The 23,137-nt window shown below is 55.5% G+C and overlaps 1 protein-coding gene and 1 long non-coding RNA gene across 6 annotated transcripts in view; one reads left to right on the top strand and one right to left on the bottom strand.

Annotated features, from left to right (window-relative positions):
- LOC125081716 (uncharacterized) overlaps window positions 1-23,137 on the bottom strand; it is a 270,307-nt gene that overhangs the window by 120,044 nt on the left and 127,126 nt on the right. The gene's annotated exons all lie outside the window — the stretch shown is intronic.
- LOC125081715 (uncharacterized) overlaps window positions 12,384-23,137 on the top strand; it is an 86,055-nt gene continuing 75,301 nt past the window's right edge. The window contains exon 1 of the mRNA XM_047696456.1: window positions 12,384-12,567. The gene's annotated coding sequence lies outside the window, so the exon portion shown is untranslated. The remainder of the gene's footprint in view (window positions 12,568-23,137) is intronic.

Genomic DNA, 23,137 nt, shown 5'->3' with positions numbered 1-23,137 from the left:
GCAGGAGAGGGTCGGTGGCTCTCCACAGTTGGGTCGGGGGCGGGGAGGGGCCTCCAGGGTGCAGGCGCCACGGGGCAGGGACCCTGCCCCAGGGGATGGCCCAGGGCCCCAGCAGGACCTCAGGCTCCCCCCTCCTGCCTCAGGAACACGAGCTCTGGACTGGACTCCAGGACTGGAGGGCCACCGGGTGGGCACAGAGCAGGAAATATGTGGGGCCATGTGCCGGAAGGTCACATGTAGGCTATGTGGCCCAGCCGCAGGGTGGCCAAGCAGAGAGGACAGAGGCCTATGGCCCACGTGGGGCCCTCTGGGCAGAAGCAGCAGCTACCCCCTGCTCCAGGGGTCCTTTGCAGGTTCAGCCCGTGCCGGAGGCCTGTGCCCATGGCCAGACACAGGCTGGACTTCAGCCCACATGCACCTGGACTGGACTGCAGAGTCCCCCCTGGGGATACAGAAGACCCCCCGCCCTCTGAGCCCGGGGCCCCCAGCGCAGCCCAGCCCAAACGACGCGAGGGGTGCTCAGGGAAAACGGAGCAAACAGCCCCTTGGCCTGTTCTGTTCAGTCCCACACGCCTACGTGCAGAACATGGGCTCGTTGAGACCCCGAACGCTGAGAAAGCCCAGGACACCAGATTTCTGCTGGCCACAGAGGAACGGAAACCCAGAATTACCTTCACTGAGCACAACTGAGGAGGAGCATCGTCTGCCCCTGCATTTCATACCCCCATCCAGTCACAGCCCAACCCGCTCCCCGGGCCACTCCCCAGGAGTCTCCCCGGCCCACCTTGGCAGCACTGCTGGGCCGGCCAGCCCTTGGTCTGTGTCCCCAGGAAACCGCCAGTGTTTACACAAGTGCCGTGGGACAGTACCAGCACTGCCCAGGAGCCTGGGCCCCCACTTCCCCGCACAGCCCCTTTTAGAAGAAACCAGAGCACTCTGCGCACCCTGTCCCTGGCAGCCCCCCGAGCCCCACGTTGGAGCTGGGCACTGGGATGGCGGCTGGACCTCTCCACACGGCCAACCCTGTGAGCCTGAGCGCTCTTTTGAGATGGGCGACATGGTGGCAGGTTGCAGGGATGCACAGCCCTTGCTCTTCAGGGGCCCAGAAAGCTTCGGGAGATCAGCTCAGGCGCCAAGACTCACTGGTCATGTGACCGCGCCGGCGGCCATCCCAGTGCAGAAGCCTGCAGGCCACAGTTCTTACAGCGAGGACAGCCACCATGGGGCCAGATCAGCCGCCCAGAGGCCACTCCACGTGTCCACCGAAGGAGAGTGCTGCAATCCCAAGTTCTCCCGCAGACCAGACAATCCGACTGCTACTCAGCTTCTGGGACTCAGACAAGGGTCTTCAGTGCAAACTGTGCTGGGAGAAGAAAGTGAGCTGTCTGGGAATTCAGGGCGAGTGACTCACACAGGGCAGATGTGGCCAGCGACACCGTGACCCCGGAGGGGGACAGAGGGAGGCCATGGGGATGTAGCCCAGCGTGGCCCCGCCTCTGGCTCAGACAGGGCACACACACAGAGCAGGGGCAGTGGGGTGGGGGTGGCCCGTGGGAGACAAGGGGGTGCCAAGCCACATGGCAGAGGGGGTCCACTTGGGAAGGAGTCTAGAAGCACACATGAGGGTTCCAACTGGTTTCAGACCAAAGGCTGTGTCCTGAGAAAGGTGGCAGATGACGGACATTTCCCAGCTGGGAACACGTCTGGAAGAGCCAGGGGTGAGGCAGGTAGATGCAAGGCTTCAGTGGGAAGGAAGGGAGGGAAGGAGGGAGGGAGGAAGTTGGAGAGGCTGCATGAAGGACTCGAGCTTGGACAGCAGGGAATGAGCAGAGAGTCGGCCCCTGCGGAGAGCAGTTGCCCAAGAGGGTCTTAAGACCTGAGACACAGACAAAGGGCCCCTGTCAGCAGGGTGACACAACCGTGGTTCTGTGCCTCACCCCTGCCCGTGAGACTTGGGGCTCCTCCCCTAGGGCTCTGAGTTTAACCACAGCCACCGAGGCCAGCATAACCTGCTCCCATGATGGAGCCATCATCCGAGTCCCGTGTGTCAGATCCCCGGCCCACACCAGGTGTCCCCAGCGTCTCCCCCGAGGCTTCAGCCTTGCTCAGCTGAGGCCTGCGGGCTCCCTGACTTCAGCCTCTGCTTTCCGAGGCCGCAGCCACTAGGAGGCCTCGGACCTGCAGATGAGCTGCGTTAACCCTGCTCAGACACGAAGCCGGTAGTGGCACTTTCCCTCTCCGGTCTCTCTGGTCACAAACTGTTCGATCCCAGCCTCATCCACTGGCACAGGGGACGTCTTTTGCCGTCTGAGTAAGAACGGACAGCTCTGACACCCTCTTGGACACCGGTCCTTAAAGCAGATTTGTATTCATGGCGATGTCCCAGATCCAGGAGCCGACTGAACCGAGGACCTCCCGCTCGGCGCATCAGAGATGCCAAATGCAGATGTTCTCGAAGCAAACGGCCTGCTCTCCCCCGGACACAAGACGGCCGCAGGGACGCATCTGGAGGCCGTCTCAGAGTGAGGCCTGAACAGCAGATCACGTGATATTGCCTCTTCTCGTAAGTTATGGACGTTTCCTTAGAAACAACACAGAAATTAGAAAGAGACAGTCCACAATGAACATGAAGTATGCGTTTAATTCCATCATAAATAGACCTCGAACTATTCCCAGGACGGCTTAAAATGATCACACGGCAGAACAAATGTCTCTAATCTGTTTTTATTTCTATCTCATTTGTCCACTGAACTGATTCCCTATGAAATGCAAACAGAACAATTACAAGAGAGCCCAGGTCGTCCTCAGCGAAGGCGAGTGATGAGCTCACGTCCCTGTGGTATTTTAATTAGAACGAAGGCGTCTCAGATACGGGCTCAAGAAAAATCCACACGGGACGGCGATGCTATTCATGGAGGGCCTTCCCTCGGCGTTTCTGTTGGTCTAATTTAATAAGCCGTGCTGAACGCATCTAATAGAATCTTTCTCCCTTCACAGCTTCCACCCACTGGATTTTATAATAAAACAAAAACGTCAGACCATCTGGTCACAGGAAGAGACCATGACAAATGATTCCACGGAGTCTCTGGCAAAGTGGAAAAACCAACCAAAAAACCTCCACAAACCAACTGCCTCTCAGAAAAATGCTCCTGCAGTGCCTGGGCAGCTCAGTCCGGGAAGCGTCTGCCTTCGATCCCAGGGTCCTGAGATCGAGCCCTGGGTTGGGACCCCTGCTCTGTGGCAAGATTGCTTCTCTTCCTCAAATAAATGAAATCTTTAAAAAAAAAAAAAGAAAAAAGGAAGAAAAGAAAAAATAAAAACGTTCCTGAGAGTCCCCAGTAGCATAAACGTCCACCAGCCCCTCCCTCTCAATAGAAAACGCAAGGGCATCAGGGTGGGACGTTGGACATGCCCTCATGTAGTGCTGGCCATCCCCTGATGCGAGGTGACAGTGGCCGCTGGTTGCTCACCACCGCTGGAGTCTGTGGCCCACACACGGAAAGAGAAGGAAACAACTCGGAGAACCAAGTGGGTGAGGAACACAAGACACGTGTGGGAGAAAGACGCTTCCACGGGGTGCCTGGGTGGCTCAGTGGGTTAAGCCTCTGCCTTCGGCTCAGGTCATGATCTCAGGGTCCTGGGATCGAGCCCCAGATTGGGCTCTCTGCTCAGCAGGGAGCCTGCTTCCCCCTCTCTCTCTGCCTGCCTCTCTGCCTACTTGTGATCTCTATCTGTCAAATAAATAAATAAAATCTTAAAAGAAAGAGGCTTCCACGACCCCATGAAGACCATCTCCAACCCGGCGTGGCCAACAGATGTCAGCATCGGACCGGCCAGTGTGTGCAAAGTAAGAACCAGTGGTTCCTGCGCTGAGCATGGGTGGGAAAATGGGACCTAATGCCACAAGTCACGGTCCACGAGGTATGCACTCTCCACCTGAAAGGACAGGGCACAGTGATGGTTGAATTAATGGTCTCCTGCATTCGTTTGTATTTTTATAGTTCACAAACACCTCCCTGGCCCTCGTGGGCTCGCAGGCCTGTTTAATATTAACTACTATCACAGAGTCTTACAATTGGAAGGTATCTCAGAGGACAGCTACCCCGGCGCATCCAGCAGCCCGTGACCTGTTGTCAGAGGACTGCGCCACCCTCACCTCCAGAGAGCACCCATGTCTAAGGGACAGCTTACCCGGGGTGTAAACTGAGTCCAGGGAGACTGCACAGCCCATGAGGGGGCCTGGGCGAAGCTGGGCCCTAACCCCAAGCTGCTGAGTGAGATGATGACTGGGAACCGCCTGATGAAGGAAAAGCAGTTTTCAAAAGCCGGTGAGTTTGTGCAGTTGGCAAGCGAGGACACGCGGGCACGGCTTCACGGCAGGGAGGGTGGCTCGCACCAGCGCTCACAAAAATCACAGCATGAGGGGCGCTGGGTGGCTCAGTGGGTTAAAGCCTCTGCCTTCAGCTCAGGTCATGGTCTCAGGGTCCTGGGATCGAGCCCCGCATCGGGCTCTCTGCTCAGCGGGGAGCCTGCTTCCTCCTCTCTCTCTGCCTGCCTCTCTGCCTACTTATGATCTCTGTCTGTCAAAAAATAAATAAAATATTAAAAAAATCACAGCATGAGAGAGACTCGCTTGTTGAGTCGGGGTGGAGGGTGAGCATGAAGGTGAGCTTCTTGGGGGTGGGGGTGGCAGGCCTGGTGGGGGAGGGCTTGCTGGGTCAGGGGGACTCACCCTCTCCTGACATTTAAAGGCCACTGGAAGAGCTCCGGGGATAAAACCCTGACTCTGGAGCACAAAGACCCCTGGTGCTCAGCCATAATAATGTTTTCTTCTGTGGCTTCTGGAATTTTTGATTTGCAGAGAAAATAAAATCCTCTCCCGCTTTTATGATGGAGGGACTGCCATCAAAACCTTGACACGAGTCTTAGAAATCAAAGTAAATTCCGGAGATGGTGCTTATTTCTTGCTCCATCAGATTTGTTTTCTTCTGTGTACTAAGGATCCCCGAAGCGAAGGGAGCAGAGTTCCCGAAAAATCTAATCACGGGGCTGATTCTGACTTTCTTCCCAGGCTGGAGCTGAGCCGCTCCCCAAAGCAATTACACAGCAGTCTGGCTTGAGCGCAGCCTGCTCTGCCGCGGACCCGGAGCTCGCCTCCCGTCGTTACCTAACTCGACAGTTCATGTTTAAAATTTGATTTTTTTTCCATGAGCAACAGCCTATTTGGACCACACAGAATCTCACTCTGAATGGCATGAAAGGAATTCTTAAATGCAGCTGAGGTACTGGGAGAATTTTTCTGCTCCGGATCTCACTGGGAATTCTCTTCCTCAAAAACGTGCCCGGGGAGCTGGGCTGGGCCCCCATGGCAGGCGGGTTCTGAGCGGAAGCTCAGGGCTCCATTGTGGACTCCCTACTCTGCAGACAGAGCGTCCGGCGGGCAGGGGAAGCAGGGCAGGGGTCCTGCCACATCGTGCTGCCAGAGTGTCCCCCGAAGCCGTGAAGGACGAAACCTGTGCTGGGCAGAACTGTGGGACCTCTCCCAGCTTCCCACCTTCTGGGGTACACACCCCCCAGACCTCTGTCCACAAGTGGGGGAGAGACTTTGAATATGACAGAATTTCACTCCTGGAATTAGGTGAGGGTTTTTTTGTTTGTTTGGTTTTTGTTTTGGGGTTTTTTTGGCAGAAGGGGATTTTTCAGATAGAATTAAGATTGCTAATCGGTTGACTTTGAGTTCACCACAATGGAAGTTATCCGGGATGCGCTGGGTCTAATCAGGTGAGCGCTTTCAAAGAGAATCATACTCGCTCTTGACACTGAGCCTCCAGGCCACGTGGGAATTGAGGCCACAGGCCAGGTCACACATAGGTGCCACAGCCAGCACGCCAGCACTGACCACCAGCCCTGAGCCTGTAGAGGTCCCAGCACGGTCCTCACTCCAGCCACTATCTGACCACAACTGCGCCAGAGGCTTCAGGCAAGGAGCATCTACCTGGGGCCAGGTGACCTGCAAAAGCTTGGCAGGTGGTACAAAATAACAGTTGTCAAAAAAAAAAGAAAAAGAAAAAAAGAAAAGAGGGTCCAAGCCTTCCATAAATCAGAGCCTCGAGGCGATGGCCTCTCTCCTCTGCCGCGTTTGAAAAGATGTCGTGAAGTCTACAGCTACGAAGAAGTGACTTTGCCAACAGCCAGAAGGGGCTTGTAAGCGGCTCCTTCCCTGGTCTGGTCTCCAGATGGGAGCAAGGCCCTGAGAGCACCTTGGCTGCAGCCTTGTGAGGCCCGGAGCGGGGGGACCCCCACATCCTGTGTGCAGATGCAGAGCTGCACTAACACCACAGTGAGCACTGTTTCGTGCCGGAGGGGCTGTGACACCTTGGCCACGGTCCTTCATTCTGACACAGAAGCAGAGGCCTGGGCACACAGGAATTTTGGAGCACTTTTATCACATGTGAACTACACCCCCCACACACACACGCACACGAACCCTGAGGGCCCACAGCGCACACTTCCCCGAAGCCCTCGGAGATCTTCAGTGATCTCTGTGGTGCATGTTTTCTGGAGGGCAGAAGATGCTGACATTGCCAGACACCCGTCACATGGGGTGATGGGGACTTGGCCCAGCACTGGCCCTCCAGGCAGGACAGATGATTCGGTGCAGTAGGCATCGGGGAACAACAGGTCACAGAGGGCTCAGTCTCCCCACAACTGGTAATGTGCACCCCACTAGATCAGACCCCTTTGCTTTGCTTGCCGCCATCCCCCCAGCACATAGTAGGAGTGCAAGAAATACCTGAGTGAGATACTGGGCCACACGCACAGGGGAGCAGCGGCCCCGTGTGTGTCTCACACCTCTCTTTCAGACATGCTTCTTAAGACCCTGCAGTCGTAATGTAAGCTCAGTGGGACCAAGGGAGACTGGTCTGAAATGAGGTGATTTATGGCACTCAGCTTTGATTGCAATCACAGACACGGCTCCAGTTGGCAAGCCCAAACCTGCAGGCAGGGCCGTGGGAGAACTGGTAACTCGTTTTATTTTCTACTACGACTGCCAAGTGCGTGTCTCCTAGGGAGAGATGAATTTGGCCCCAGAGCTACACGTACAATGTCTGGCCCTGAGCAAGAATGAAGGCAAGGGCGAGAGATGTCCTGGGAGGGTGTCGGTTCTCTTCCTGACCCCTTGTAAGCAGACCGCAGCAGGACGCTGTGCTCCTGGCAGTGCTCGAGGTGCCGTCTCTGAAGGAGCCAACTGGGAAGGACGGTGCCATGCCGGCCATAAACAAGGGTGCCGACCCCATGTGAGGTCCAGTAGAGGCTTCCCAGAGCGCAAAGCAGTCAGTGCCTGAGAGGACACAGGGGTCACCCGATGGAGGGAGCACGGGATGCCCAAGGCGGCGGAGGCCCCAGAGAGCAGAACATCCAGCACACCCCGGCTCTGAGCTGGAAGGGCCAGGGGACCAGCCAGCAGAAATGCTGCCTTCTGAGGCCTGGGGCAGCAGAAAGGGTTTTTACGCAGAGGTGGGGAGTGGCCCTGCATGCACGTGAGAGGGACCTCTCTGGCTGTGGTGGTGCTGCGCGCAAGGAGACTACTCAGAACCAGGTTCCTCGGGACATGGCCACCAGCCCCACAGCTCTGGTCTCACTGGGGGGTGACTGCAAGCACAGCCCCCGGAGAGCGCCCCACAGAAGTCCCGAGCCTCAACCCGCGTGGCACCAGCTCCCCTCCACCCCCCCCCACCCCTGCCACCCAATACCCCCGGCATGCTGGGAAAGCACGAACTGAGGCTGGTGCAGTGCTCTGGGTCAGAGGCGGGGCTGGCTCTCTCAAGGTGGCAGCAGGAGGGACGGACAAGTGGACAGACAAAAAAGCTGGCAGATGGGCCCACCGGCCCTGGTGTTAGATGGCACGACTGCCAGGTTTCTAGCCAGGGAACCACCTGGGGGGGCCTGAACACCCCTGTTGGATTTAGGAACAAGGCAGTCCTTGGCGACCATGCTGGGTCATTCCAGGGGCAAGGGTGCGGGCAGGGTGGGGGCAGAGACCACAATGCCGTTTCTGAGGGAGTCAGAGGTCACAGGCCAGGAACACCACAGGACGTCCATCTTAAAGCAGCGGGGTGGGGAGGGACAACTCACAACTCAAGAGAGAGCCCAGTGGAGTTTACACAGTTTACACCAGGAGGCCCGGGTCACAGGAAAAGGGAGGGGCCCGGGTCACAGGAAAAGGGAGGAGCCCGGGCCCAAGGTTTCCTCCGGCAAGAGGTGCCCTCTTTGACGTGCAAGGGTGAGTCGTGTTCCAGCTTACGTTGGGGAGGCCGCGGCACTCAGCAGGTGAAAAGCACACTCTGGAACCAAACCACCAGGGTTTGGACCTCTCACGCCAAGCATGTCTACTGGGACCCTGGCCTTGCCTTCCCTGGCATCATGGGGCTGACCAGTCACGTGTACTGTAGCACAGCAGGGGCTCAGTAGCCCTGGTCTGGAACTGACACCACCCACGGATGGGTCTCCTGTCCCGGGCAGGCCTGCGCAGTGCTATTCTTTTAACATTGTTAAGCACAATATATCAGGGAGTTCCACGGGGGAAATCATGAATTTTTCCCTTTTCCTGGGAGTAAAACAAAAATTGGTCTTCAGGGTTCAGTCTTGCGTGGTGATGGGCTGAGTCCTTGCTGCCTCTCCTGTCGCACGTGTTCCCTTCCACACCCCGGCGGTCATGGAAATCATGTCCGGGGATGCGCCCTCCCTGCTACCCGTGCCCCAGGCCCTGACCCCAGTGTGGTCTGTCAGTGCCAAGCCTTACCAGCTGTCATACTTGTGAGCATCCTCTTTGTTTGTGGGCTTTTGGGTTTGTGCCTCTGTGTGCAAACAGCCAGGACTCTCTCTGACCTGCTCCTGGAGACTGTGGGATGTGCGTAAAGTGCAATTTCTGCACCTTAAGGAGGGTGGCAAGTCAGACCTGTGTCAGGACCTATGTTGAGACCCACCAAGGTTAACTGTGACCAAGACTCTTAAGAAAGAGGGATCTGCTTGAAAGCGGAAACCAGGATCGTGAGGACTGGGTCCCACACCCTCAGAAAGGAGAGATTTGCTCTCTCCCAGCTCTCGCTGGAGTCATGTGCTGGTCATACGGGAATCCCCTAACTCCTCCAGTCTGTCTGACAGTCTCTGTCAGTGGGGCCCTGAGCATCTCCGACCCAAGCGGCAAAGTGTCACACGCCTGCGGGGAGCCCAGCGTCAACCTCATGATAGGGTCCGAGCAGGACAAGACCAAGCATTGTGAGGATGGAATTTTAGGCAGGTTCATCATCTAAGAACGGGCCCTGACCCCAGAAGAGATCACAATGAATTTCACAGCCGCCATTGGTCAATGGGCATGGGGGGCTGGGCTCAGGCCAGCTCTGCCCATCTCTGGACAAGAGAAAAAAGAAGGACAAGGCTCCTTCTGTCCGACTCCCTTCCCAGCATTTCTCATTCTGCTCTCTCCTGAAGCGGCCGTCTGCGCTGCAGGCGGCGAGGCATCCTAATGAACTTCATAAATACAGTCGCTTCTCCAGAACACCTGTTCCCTAAGATGGAGGAACTGGCAACTTAGCAGAGACACACTGAGACGAATATTCTCTTGCTGATCATTAGGGGGTTTCGAGGTATACATGATGGACGATTATAGGAAGTTTGGGGGTAGCAATTACTCCGGGTTCATTAGTGCATCTGATCAAGAATTTTACCACACGCCTCCTGTGTGCCAGACTGTCTGACAGGCCCTCAGAGAAGTGCAGGGACGCCCCCTTCCTGCTCAGCACAGAGCAGGTGTTCTGCTGCTCGGAGCTGGGGCTGCCAGCAGGTGGCCCTAGTTTCAGATCCCCCATGGGATGAGGGACTGGATGCGGGAGGTCACTCCTGCTGTGAGATCCCCCATCAGCAAGGCAGGCTGGCTGGGGGTCTTTGAAAACAAAACGTCAGGCCCCAGAGGAGGTTCCAGAGCTCAAGGAGGGCTTGGGGCTCTGCCGGTTCACACATTCCACTCCCACACTTCTGCTAATGTTGTCTGCAAACAGCACGTACTCTCTTCTTGAAGAACTATGAAGAACTGCTTCTGCTTATGAACCCCCATATGCAATCACCTGCCAGAAAGTCCGCTAAACTGACATCCAGAAAACAACAGGGGAAGTTCAGGGCTAGGAGGTGAAAAGGGTCTGGGTCCTGACCTTGAGTCCCTGGTTCTGATCTTGAGTCCCTCACTTGACATGGAGTCACAGCTCTTCTGATTTCAAGTGACAGAAAATCCATCTCCAGAAGGACTTAGATAAGTGAAGAGGAGTAGGGGAGAAGTCAGCTAGGGATGGCTCAATCCAGGGGTTCCAATGACATTACCAAGGAGGCCTCACTTTACTTGGACTCTGCTTCGTCCGTCAGCTGTGTTATCTGGTGGGCCATGTCCCTTGTGGAGGCCAGATGACTGCTCGGTGCCCGCAGAGTTAATTTCCACCTCTCCACCACTTCTGCACAAGAGAGCTCCTCTACTCCAACAGCGGCTACAAAGGGCTGAGGCCAGACTTCTTTGGAAAGGTGGTCGATGTGTCTCCTAAGAGCCAGCCCCTGTGACTGGCAGGAACAGAGGCGGGACAAGGTATACAATTAGCTGATAGGCCTAAGCCAGAGTCACAAGCCACCTCCCTGAAACGGCGGCAGGGTCAGGCTCACCCAAAACATGTGGAAGGGAGGGGACTCCCCAAGTAATGTCCGGTAGGCTGGTCTTGAGGAGGAAGCAGATCTCATGCAGGTAAATGCATGTGTCCATCAGACGCTTCGCTGTTCCACTGTCCAGCTTCCGCTGTGGGAAGTGCAGGTCGTTCCCTTGCGCAGAAGTGACAGGGGGACTAGATAGAGTGTCCTGAGGGAGGGAAACTACCAGCCTTCTCCATCTCATTGCCTAGGATTCAGAGTTGTTACCTTGAGACCGGGACACCATTTGTGTTTGTATTATCCAAAGCCCCAAATAAATCCCAGCTTTCTGGGGTGCCTGAGTGGCTCACTTGGTTGAGTGTCAGACTTCTGATTTTTGGCTCAGGTTATGATCTCAGGGTCATGATCACAGGGTTGTGGGATAAAGCTCCCCATGGGGCTCCGCGTTCAGCCGGGAGTCTGCTTGAGTCTTCCCCTCCCGCCACTCCTCCCCTGTGCTCATGCTCATGTGCTCTCTCTGAAATAAAGAAATAAGATCTTTTTTTTTTTTTTTAATCTCATTTCCAGCAGTCTGTGGTTTTAGTGACTTTGGGATGAGGTGCCTGGTTTCCAGTAGCTGCCGCAGCAAGCCTCATCTGCAGGCCACCTCTGGGCTCAGCAACCTGCAGCATCTCCTGCACCCGGCAGGGCTTCAGGGAGCCTCCACCGTGACTCCCGTGTGAGCACCCCACCCTGCCCTCCACGCTCCGTCAAGGGGACAGCGGTTCTCCGGCAGGTGCAGGAGAGTTCTGCCTACGGATCCTGGGGAGCTGCGGTCTAGAGGCATCAGAATCCCAATCCTCACGAGGCACTACAATGAGTGCACAGTCCCCCGTGTCAGAACACGATCTGCTGCGTGATCGGGAACTTCCCAAGCATCTTCTCGTCCCCGTTTTCCTTCCTCAACACAGGTCCGGAGAGACACGGCCACCCAGGTGCTCCCGAGATCCTGCAGGGTCGGGGTGGCCGTGAGCCCCTCTGCGTAGTGGGAGCCGGAGTCGGAGAGCCCCGAGGTCATCCATTCATCCACGGCACACACCAGGCTCCGGGATGCGGGAGGAGCGAGAACCGCTCCCAGATTTGCAGGCTCAGCCGAGCGGGAGTGCACTGGCCATGGCGTGAATGAGATGCAGGAGCGCAGGGACTGGGATCAGGGACGCGGGGCTTGCGCAAGTTACCGCTCCGCCACCAGCCTCAGTTTCCCCACCGGGAACCCGGGGGTAACTCCCGTTGGCCGAGACGGAGGCTGTCCCTGCCAGTCGTAGGACACCGCAGCGTGTGGACTTCTCGGCCGGGCTCTCTGCCGCCCTGCCCTGCGTTTGGCAGAGCGGCACCCTCCTGCTCCCCTCGGTCCGGGCCAGCCTCAGGCTTCGGGCATCCTCCTCAGCTTCCGGCGCCACCTGCCCGCAGTCCGCGCTCCCCCACCATGCCCCTCCCCCTCCCTCACTGGAAATTCTTTCCCAGAGTTCCCCCTGCAGACAGCCCCTCGCGGTTTATTGGTCAGAGCTGGGTCACATGACTACCCAGACCAATCACTGGCCAAGTCCGCAGGATTGGCACGATGGATCAGCCAATCATAAGAAGCCATGGACAGGGCCAAGGCTGCCCCTGTGTGAGCGCTTCCAGGCTTCCCACAGCAAGCATTTCCGGAGCGGGGCTACCGGGAAAAGAATGTTCCAGAAGTCCGCGTCCTGCCCCAGGGGCGGCTGTTGGCCGCTCTACAAGGCCGGACCCAGAGCCACACCGTCTTGGTTGTGTGGTTCTTTACTGTGTGGACAGTGTCTCCTCAGGCCTGTAGAGACCAACGGAGCAGCGGGGACGGCTGGCCTGACCGCGAGGCAGGTGGGACAATGTGTTTCTCTTGCCTCTTTGACAGCGTCCCTGGGCTGGGCGTGCGTGAAAGGCAGACACGGCTGCGTCTCCGCCCCAGCTTGCGGGGACCCCCAGGTCACCACCTGGGTCTCCTTTTCCAGGCGGGAGCAGGGGAATAGCCGGTCCCCGCCTGGGGCGAGCGCAGAGTGGAGGGTGAGGTGCCGGCAGCTGAGGAGAGGCGGCTCTTGCGTGTCTCCCAAGGACGGAGTGGCTTTGGGCGTCCCACCGCCCCCAGGGCGCTCTGAGGCTGGCTGAGGGGCTCCGCGTGCCCACTGCCCTGAGTTCAGCCTGCCCCGGCCCAGTCCGTCTCCGGGTGACAGAGAAGCCAGCAGGCTCCAGCTGTCCCCCCCCCCCCCCCCCCCGGGGAACGCCTCCACATCCAGAGGCCTGCTCTCATCCGGGATGCTGGCGAGGAGCCCTGAGGTCGTGCTGGGGCAGGGCGTGTGCCACGTGGGCCCCCCCCCTCCCCCCCGCTCGGTGCCAGCAGGGGCTGGCGCAGGGATCTGGCTGTCCTGGACTATTCTTCAGAGAAAACCGGTCGGCACAGGAGGGAAGCCCAGGGCTTTGTTCAGGGCTAGAGGCAGGGCTCCCTCACACGGTGATGGTGATGGTGACCGTGACAGGGCACGGGGCTCGAGCAGTGACGTGCAGGCTGAACTGCAGGCACACGGGACCCACGTGAGGGAGGAAGCAGGTAGACAGCCAAGTGACCCGCGTAGAGGCTAAATGGTTCCCTGTGGCAGGGCCATCGTACAGTCATCACTTATTGAACACCTGCTGTATACTGAGTTGGCAACGCTCGATTCCGCGTGGGATATCCGGAGACAGCTGCTTTACGGACCAGGCAGGCTGTTGTAATTGAATTGCAAATGACAGAAAAGCCAACTTGAAGTGCCTGAGGCAGAAGCAGAGTTATTTTTTGGTGCATGCACTTGGGACAGCCCGTGGAGCCAGGAGCTTGGGCAGCAGCTCCGCTGGGGTGCGGCTGACCGGCTCCTCCACCAGCAGGCTGCCTTCCCCGTCGGTCCCCTCCAGTACGAGAGCCGCTGCGGGGGCCTGCTGCCTCAGGCTGGCGTCCCCCGGAGAAGCGAGCCTCTGAACCAGCATTCCCTGATGTCCTTGCGCCTTCCTGGACTTGCTGGCCGTAGGCTCACCCCCGAACAGTCGGGGGGCCCGAGGGAGGCCGCGCACTCTTACTCAGCCCGGACCACGGGGCTTACTGCCGAGCTGCGGAGACAGTCACCCTCAGATCCCATGGGCTGAAAGTGGGGAAGAGGGTGGTCCCCTGCAGGAAACTGAGGGCCTTTCTCAGGAGAGGAGCAAAGAGCAGCCGGACAGCGGGATGCAGGGGCTCGTGCAGTGAAATGTGCCCCTGCCTGTGAAGGTTACTGGGCGCTGACGGCAGGACGGGAAGTTGTGAAGAAGCAGATCCAGAGAGAAGCGCTGTGCCCCGCCCCTGTTTGCCTGAACTCAGGACGGGACCTGGCAGAGGCGTCTTCCCTCCCGTTCAACTAGGAGGAACAGGGTGAAGCACCAGAGACAGACGCGCACCCTGGCTGGCTGGGGTGCGGCACTGGGGGCGTCCGCACATCACATGTCGCAGGCTGGCTTGCCCTTCGCGCTTCCCCATGTGTTTACCTTCCCACGATTTGCCACCCCAAAAACACAAGCCTCTTCCTACGCCTTGTCGTTTCTCTAAAACCTCATTGTTCTTTTAGTTCAGACGCTAGATAAGCCCCGGGAGTAAGTGCCGTTCGGAGGGGCTCACAGCCGAGTGCTCTGATGGACAGGTTAAATCTCCTGTTTGTGCTTCTCCTGTTGGTCTCTCCGGCTGGTCTCGTTCCCAAGGCCTAGCCGGCGATGCTGGGAGGTACAGTGGAGAAAAGACTTTTTATTGCTCCCCTGCTCAACTGCACTACCATTCATCACTCCATTTTATAATTAGGAAAACTGAAGTTCATGTCGTGTAGGTGGCCCCCCCGCGGTCACATAGCTGATGACAGGGAATGGCTGAGATTCTGTCCCAGTGACTCTGTGTTGTCTGACAGCGTCTTGGGCCATTCTGCTGGGCCTTCACGAAATGATCTGTTATTTGTGGCCAAGGGATTATATTTCATCTTTCTTGATATCCCCTGTAGGTGCCAGAACAGAGTCTTAAATAGAGCGGTGTTTGATAATAGAATCGAAAATTTCACCCAAAAGGATCACTGGCTCAATAATTTCAAGTTTAATATTAAGTTTTAAACCCATTTTCTAGCTGAATGCCCTCCTTTGCCATTTTGTAATAATGTCCCTTTTATTTTCAAGGATTGCTGAGGCAGTGAATTTCGAAGGCTGTGTGATGCCTGCAACCAGTTACCATGTTTCCCTGGAGGAGCCATTACCATCCACTCTCCCAGAGTTTATTAGGCGCCTCCTCACTACCACCCATCTCAGGCGCCAATAGGTGTCTTTCTCTTCTCTGATTTGGTTTTGCATTTAGGACAGTTGCTTGTGTGATCATGTGATGAGTCTTTGATGGTGGTGCTGGTGGGCTGAACCAGCATTCTCCTCCTCCAGGAGGTCCTTCCTTTTTTCCTTCTGCAACAGAAATGCGCCTCCCATGGCAGTGAGGGTTGTTCTCCAGGTATCATGGAGTGAGGGAGGCCACGTGAAAGATCGCATATGGCAGCCCAGCAACCAGGAATGTGTCTGTGACAGAAAGGACGTGTTTTATTCCTAGTCCTCCGAGAAAGCACAGCCTCCCCGGAGGACTAGGGATAAATTGGGCAGCTCCTGGTTCTCTTGTTTGATGATCCGTGCCTTCTGCTAGAGAGAAACACTCTTGAGAGAGTAGAATAGAGCAGTGAGATTTGTCCTGTTGCTTTAAAGCTTTAAATCTCTTTTTCAACAGTTGAAAATGCCCAAGTAATTGATAAGGTAGATGCAAACAGTCCACTCAGTTTTAAAAGATTTCCTCCTGCCTGATTTAGTGAGAATTGTCCTTGCAAAAATTGTGATGATTTATTGTCTGCTGTCACCGTGGCCATAGTCCTTGGGTGTTGGTGAAATGCTTGTTGACCCCAGGGTTGTGATCTTCCCAAGACAGTTACTGAGAAGCCAGATATGTCTGGGAAACATAAGAGAGGTTAACGAAGAATCCTTGCAAGGACTTTGAATTCCATTCCATTTATACATTCATTCTGTTCCGTCCTACCCATTCTTCCCGCTCTACCCACTCCATTGACGCCATCCATTCCACTCCACTCCACTCCACCCATCCCACCCTTCCCACCCATTCCGCCACTCCGTCTCTCTTCTGTCCCACTAATGATTATTAAGGTCCTGCCGCACGCTAGACCCTGTATCTATGCAAGGTGCCCCTTTTTGTCTCCACAACAGTTACCCTCCTGTCCCCATCCCAAAGAAGACCAGAGCAGTTGAGTCAGTCACGGATTGCTGACTGAACTTGGGAAAGTGAGGACTTTCGCTCTCACTGAAGTCTCCTGTCGCAGCCTCCCTGGGCCCACCCATACATAAGGACCTTTCCTCACCAGGATACTCATTTGAGCATAATTCCCTGGAGAGCCATCCAAATTTCTGCGCACGTCGACAATTTATTCCTTTTCACTATTGCGCAGCGTTCCACGGCATGGGCGTGTGCAGCTTGTTCAGCCAAGACAGCTGGGCTGTCTTGGGTCTGGGGCTGTTGTGAATAAAGCTGCTGGACACACGCATGTGTGGGTTTTTGTAGGAACGTTTCTTTTCTCTGGGATAGGTGCCCAAGAGCACAGTTGCTGAATGATACAGTTGTTGTATGTTTAGTTTGATATGGAACTGCCGAACCACTTTCCATGGCGGCTGGACCGTCATACATTCCCGCCAACAATGTGCGAGTGGTAGGTTCCCCGCCACCTCCTAAGCATTGATTATCGCTGCTCGCTGGCTTTTATTTCAGCCATTCTGATGGGTGTGTGATTTTTATTTGCATTTTCCTGATGGCTGGTGATGTCGAACATGTTTTCATGGGTTTATTTGCCTTCTCTATGTCCTCTTTGGTGACACATCCATTCATGCGGTTTGCCCATTCTCTAACTGGATTATTCATACTTTACAGGTTAACTCTAAGAGTTTTTAATATTTTTGGTTATTATTTCTTTGTCAAAGACGTGGTTTCCAGAAAATGTTTTTCAAGGCTGTAGCTTGTCTTTTCATGCCCTTCCCATGGGCTCATGCAGAGCTGAAGCTTTCAGTGTGGGTGAGGTTCCCTCCTGTACAACCCATCACTAACTTGTTGATATGACCTCCAGTATTTCCCTGGACTCCAGCCACTTTTCTCCATCTCCAGGGGTCCTTTCTAAAGCTGTGTGTTCTGGGCTTCTCCTCCCACACTGGTGGGTGGGCCTCTCCCTTCCCCACCTTGGAGGTATTAGTGGAACTTGGCAGAGAGGACGCCCTCGCATACCCTCCTCGCTCAGGGGCCCACAGCCCATCACACACTCTCCACCGGGGTCAGACGAGGCATCTGACGGGTTCTCAAACAGACATGTCAGAATGGGCCATCTGTGGTCAGTCACCAGTGAACTTTAGAATCTAGGTGTGGTGTTGGTGCCTCACTGGAAATGCCCTTTTTATTATCCTGAGTTTTATTTTGAGGGATGGCAGGAGATTATCACATTAATGTTAAAGGAGCTTATTCAGTTGTTTCAGAGGGATGTACACACTCTTCCACGTTAGTCCCATGTTTCTTTTCTTTAGTGACAGTGGCAGACACAGTGAATTTAGGAATTTACAAACCATTGTTCACTAGAGTTTCTTTGTTAGCTTCTTAATTCTGATCGTCCTGGAGCAGGAAGCTTCATAATCAGAATAGTAAGACTTTGCCACAGGTTAAAAAGGTAGAAAAACCACCAGGACTGTCAGTGTCCTTTGTTTGCAGACAACATGAACGGCCTGCACTGATGTCAGCCAGGTACCGCGAGGCTGCCCCAAGTTCGCGTGAGAAGTCAGCAGGGTGGAGTGCTAAGGTAGATCTCCCGTTTCCAGTGCAGGAGACCCAGAGGGGAGACAGCAATTATTTTTTTAAAGATGTATTTAGTTATCTTAGAGCACACACATATAAGCAGGAGGAGCAGAGGGAGAGAGAACCTCAAGCAGCCTCCTCACTCAGTGCAGAGCCTGACATGGGGCCGGACCCCACAACCCCGAGATCATGACCTGAGCCAAAACCAAGAGTCAGACGTTTAACCAACTGCACCACCCAGGCACCCCAAGATGGCAATTATTAAAGACACTTTTTTTAAATGGCAGAAATCTTCGTCACTCTTCCCGTATCGGAGCAGGAGTTCCCAGACTTCAGCGTCAGAAATGTATTCAAACCCTCCAGCCTCGATAGTGTATTTGACACAAATGGGGCTAAACCAACCAGCACTGCCAAGTTCCATTTGGGTAATGAGCCATGAGCCTATTCTTCCCACCAAGAGTGAGATTTCAAACTTGGCAGTTCATCAGAAAGAGAAGAAAGGGGCTTGTGTTTTCATATCTCCTCATCTCAGACCATCGAACTGAGTACCAGTCAGCGCCCCAGGTTTTCAAATCGGAACCTACTGGAATCAGTCTGAGAGGAGGAGCGTGTCATCACAGATTCTGGTTACCTCTGGGCCGCGCTTCCATCACTATCTTCGGAGCAACTCGGAGATGGAGTCCGTGGGGGGATGGTGACTTGCTCTGCAGAGCCTGGAAATGCCCTGTTTGAACTCGTGCCCTGGGGAATCCACAAGCTGCTAATACCGAGTTCTGGCAGGTCTCGGTTCCTGTAGGAGTCACAGTGATTTTGCCCTCCTGTATTTCAGGAGGACTCTAGTGCCACGGAGAACACCTTTCCTGTGGCGAGATGATGATTTTTCTGGTGGGCCAGTGTGACTCGGGAGAATGCTTTCTCCTCCTGGCAGGTTCCTTGGAACCCCAAGGCTGACGTGCTGTGGAGCAGACAACTGCGGCCGGACCAGCTGGAGCCCAGGGCAGATGAGCCTGCCCAGTGCCAGTGCCCTCGACATTGAGCACATGTGTCCTGGGATCAGAGGAAGAGCAGTTAGGGCTCTCGGGGGAAGGACTTGCAAGAGTGGAACAAGAGTGAGGCAGAAGGTACACATGGACTATCCAGCGTAGTTCCCCAGTCTTGTGACAGTGACATCGGGGTGTGGTTCACTGAGAAGTGACTGTGGTCAGCTGGGAGAGCCCTGAGCGCTTCCTGTCGACCACGCAGAAGCCTGGGGCCTGGCCTCCCCCTATCAGGGTACCGGCAGCAGCTGCCGCACGGGGCCTGTTTGCATCCGAGCATTTCTACTGACAAGCAGCTGAGAATGCAGAGTTCTCGGGTTTAAAAACAACAAACACTTCATGGATTGCAAAGGGCCTGCATTCCCATGGCCAGAGCTGCCTGCAAGGGCCACTCTGTACGCGGCTTGTTTTCCTAGAGCAATGACCCTGCCCGCTTCATTGTCATGCCACCTTCTAGCCTGCCGGCCACTTGGATTGGACCCTACTTCCTGGCCTTAGATACCGCCCTTACCCCCCACCCAGCATGACCACCACCCCGCTTGCTAACCCTGCCTATGGCCACACATGCCCACGGAGCCAGGCCCCCCTCCCCCCGCTGGCCCCGTCAGAAGCATCTCTGGCCACACACCTGCTCCTCACCAGCAGACCCACTTCCTTCTGGTTCTTTCCCACACTCAATGCAAAAACTTCCTGTTCAGGCCACTGATGCCCCAGCATCACGAAGTCCATCTTCCGGTGTGTCCCTGGGCCTCCCCGCAGACTTGACACTGTTGCCAGCCACTTCCTCTGGGCACACTCTTGACACATGGCTTTGCAACAGTGCCCCAGCGGGGTTCCTCTTGCCCCCAGTGCTCCTTCTCAGTCTTCTTGCCAGGCTCCCCTCCTCTGCCTGGGTGTTGGGTGTCCCACATGGATGCCCACAGGCTCCTGTCTCCATGTCCATTCCCCGGCATTCAAGACAGTCCCTACAGTGACAGATCCCAAATTTATGTGTCTAGCATGTTCCTGTCTTCTAGCTCCAGACTCCTGTATCTGGGTGGCTCACAGGCCATGGAGTCCACAGACCAGGAGTAAGCTCCATTCCAGAACTCAGTTTCCAGGGTGATACACAGAACTACAGGCCATCGACTTACTCATTCTTTATATTCTGTCTTCCTCTTCATACCTGACCCAGCACTAACCTATTCATTTCATGGCCCAAATTCCCTAGATTCCCTGGAATCCATCTGCTTGCCCCCGCTCCATGGCCTCCACCCTAAGGGAACAGAGCATCCAGTCTTGCCTGCTGCCTGCACAGCCTCCCGACTGGTCCCTCGACTTCTGCAGACGCCCCCCACTGCCTGCTGTACTCCCTGTGGCAGACTGAATGACCTTTTAAAGAAGCACATCTGGTCATCTGCCTCCACTGCCCAGGACCCTCCTGCTGCCCTCACACTGGCATAAAAGCCCTCCCTGAGGCCCAAAGCCCAGCGTGCCCATCTCAGCCCCCCTGTGCCACTCTCCTCATCCACCCCTGCTCTAGACACAGGGCCTGTGCACCTGCTGTTCCCTTTGCCAGGAGCACCCTCCCTGTGCCCATTCCTGGCCGCTCCCGGTGGCCCCCCACCTCACCTCTGCTGTCACTCCCCACAGGGCCCTTCTCTGACCTTTTCTGGACCAGTTGGGTGTCACCATTGTCTCTGTTTCCCTGGTGGCTCTGGCATACCTCATAGGCTCATTCCGTTCCCGTTTCTCTTTTCCACGAGATTGTCCACTCACCTGCTTTTATTCCTCATGAAATGGACAGCACACGGTGTAGAGTTGGAGCTTGGTAAATAACAGAATGAACGAGGTACTAACCCTGGTAACTGGAAATCAGAGGCTAGAAGAGAGGTCTGGATGCTGAGGCTATGGTGGCTGCAGGACTTAAACCCAGTCTCTGCGACACCAGGGTCCACTGCCCCTGGACCCACAGACTTCTGTCCCTTCTCTGTTCTCTCCATAGGAGGGTTTAGGCTCACATCTGCATCTCATTGGCGTTCGTGCTTCAGGAAGCAAATGTATTTTACTGAGTTGTAGCATGACACACAGAGACCTGCGTTAGTCACACAGGCGCTCGGTTAGCTAACAGATTGGAAGGTAGAGCCCTTGCTAAGGTCACCTCAGCTGTGGGACTCTTTTCTATTGAGAGAGGACCATACGTCAGAATTAATATAATTCACAATAAAAGCATGGAAACACACACTGTTGTCGAAACACGGCACCACGCAGTTTAAAGAGTCTGTAAATTCTGAGATGATAACTACAGCGTAGATCAAAGTTAATCACTGAATGTGGGTGTAAAAGGCAGGATCGCTGCACGGAGATGCCCCTGTCACAAGCTCTGCAGGTGGAACCATGTAACTAAACGTGCCCTCCACCTCCTCTGTCTGATTTTTAAAGCCATGAATGGCCACGGCCATGGTGCAGCCCGGACTGTCCATCTCACGTGGTCAGGTGCAGTCGCCGTCCGTGGGCTCCATTTGCATGCGGCTCTGTCAGGTGGTCTGCGTCCGTTCTTCTGTGATTTTCTGCCAGATAAACATGGGCACAAGTTACCAGGCCCTTGTTGGTGTATCAGTGGACTGGAAACCCGGCCTTACGTTTCCATGTGGACCAGAGTCTTCATGATGGAGCTGGGGCCCAGAGCCCACTCCCTGCGTCTGATGGCACCAAGTCCCTGTCTCGGCCACTGGCTCAAGGCCCAGGTGGGGTCCGATGGAGGAGGCCATGGAGCAGGGCCGCAGCAGCCTGAGGGTCCAGTCCCAGGAAAGGTCCGGTGCCCTGAGGTGCTCCATGTCCTGCTACCGGCTCTGGGAGGCCAGGGGTCACCGACCAGCCACGGGTCATGGCACATTCCCATCTCTGTGTCTTACCGTCTGCCCCTGAACCCGGCCCCAGTGTGTGCTCTGCAGCCGGCACACCTTCCGTTGGGAGCAAGAAAGAGCACAGTGGCCACGGGCGGAGTTGTTGCCCTTGTTCACGGTCACCGTCACCGTCACTGGGGAGTCAAGGGACGACTTCCGGGGCTTCTTGGGGTGAGGGTGAGGTGGCGTCATGTTGCCGAGCCCGTTTCCCTCCTGCAGCAGGGACGGGCTTCTCCTCCTGAGGATGCTGGTGGCCAGGGTGGCATCTCCCCTTTCATTCTCCTCTTGTGTCTTCACCAGTAAGGACTTGCTGAACACAAGCGGAGCAGACTGACCCTAGCTGCTCCCCTCAAAAGAGGAAACGGCTCCTCTGGAGGGGCAGCTGGGCAGGACGGGTGAAACTCCATCAGAGCGCCCCCTCAGCGGCACGCTGCCATCGGGCATGGGGGTGTCTGGCAGCCACCAGGTCGCATCCATCCCAGCATTTCTCTGACCCAGCGGTGTCACTGTGGCTGCAGAGAGGCACCACTGGCTCAGTCCTGGGTGACAGGAGTCAACTCTGGGGAGGTGGAGCCCCTGAGGAAAGGCAGGTCTCAGGGAGCCAGGAAGGGGGTTCATGGGTGCTGAGCAGCTCCAGCATTTTCCTGAGCCCAGGGCCAGGCAGGTGTGGGCTCAGACGACGTGCCTGTGAGCCCCTGCCATAGAGTAGCTCATAGCAGACAACGTGAACACAGGAAGAAGGGACAGAAACGGGAGTCCGTGCATCTGTGGGTGAGGGGCATGGTGGCTCATGGGATGGGACCCCCCCCCCCCCGGGCAGCTCTGGCCTGCAGAAGGCAGCCTCCTCGAAGCCTGCTTTCCGCTGTGAGTGGAAATGACCACTTCTTGTGGAAGATAAAATAGATAGGTTCGTTGTGTTGTTCGTAACAGCCCTAGAGCTGGGCTCTGCACTAGCTCAGCTTTTCACAGTGTTTTAAACCTGTACTGGCTCTTACAGAAATGAAAATATTCAGAAATAAAAATATTATCTCCCTGGGAGGTGCTGCTACAGTCCCCTTGGGGACCATGTCTCTAGTCGAGGAGCTGATTATCCGCAAATCTTCCGTCCAAGGAGATGTGTTAGGGAAGTCTGCTTTGTAGTTTGTATTAGGAAAACAGTATTTTTCCCAGTGGAAGACCATTTGAGAGACACACAGAGAAAGAGATTACTTACATTAATCACAAACTGCTTTGGTCCAACCTAGGCTGTGAAGCAGTTTAGTAAATTAGAAAGGAGGCTTCTTTTCTGACAGGAAAATCTGTGTCCCTTAGAAATGCTGTTGGAAACGACGTGGTTAGCACAGTTGACCCTTTACTGTGACAGAGGACGCAGTTCTAAAGCGCACTGCCCAGTGCCGGCTTCACAGCAGCCCCGGCCTTCCCCAGCAGCCCAGGAGTGTGCAAGTAGCACAGCGTGGAAGGGTCACATCGTCACTTCGGAAGCTGCCTGGGAAGCTCAGCTCCTTTCCTACGCTGAGAACGAATGACGTGTTCGAATGCAGTCTGCAGAGTGTCTGCATTGGCGAAACTCAACCCAGATTCTCTGGGATAAATGGTTTGTAATGGTTATTCCATGG

The sequence above is a fragment of the Lutra lutra genome, chromosome 12, assembly GCF_902655055.1.
Source record: "Lutra lutra chromosome 12, mLutLut1.2, whole genome shotgun sequence".
NCBI lineage: Eukaryota > Metazoa > Chordata > Mammalia > Carnivora > Mustelidae > Lutra > Lutra lutra.
Note: the sequence above shows the minus strand (reverse complement) of the source record. Positions and strands in the feature narration are given on the sequence as shown.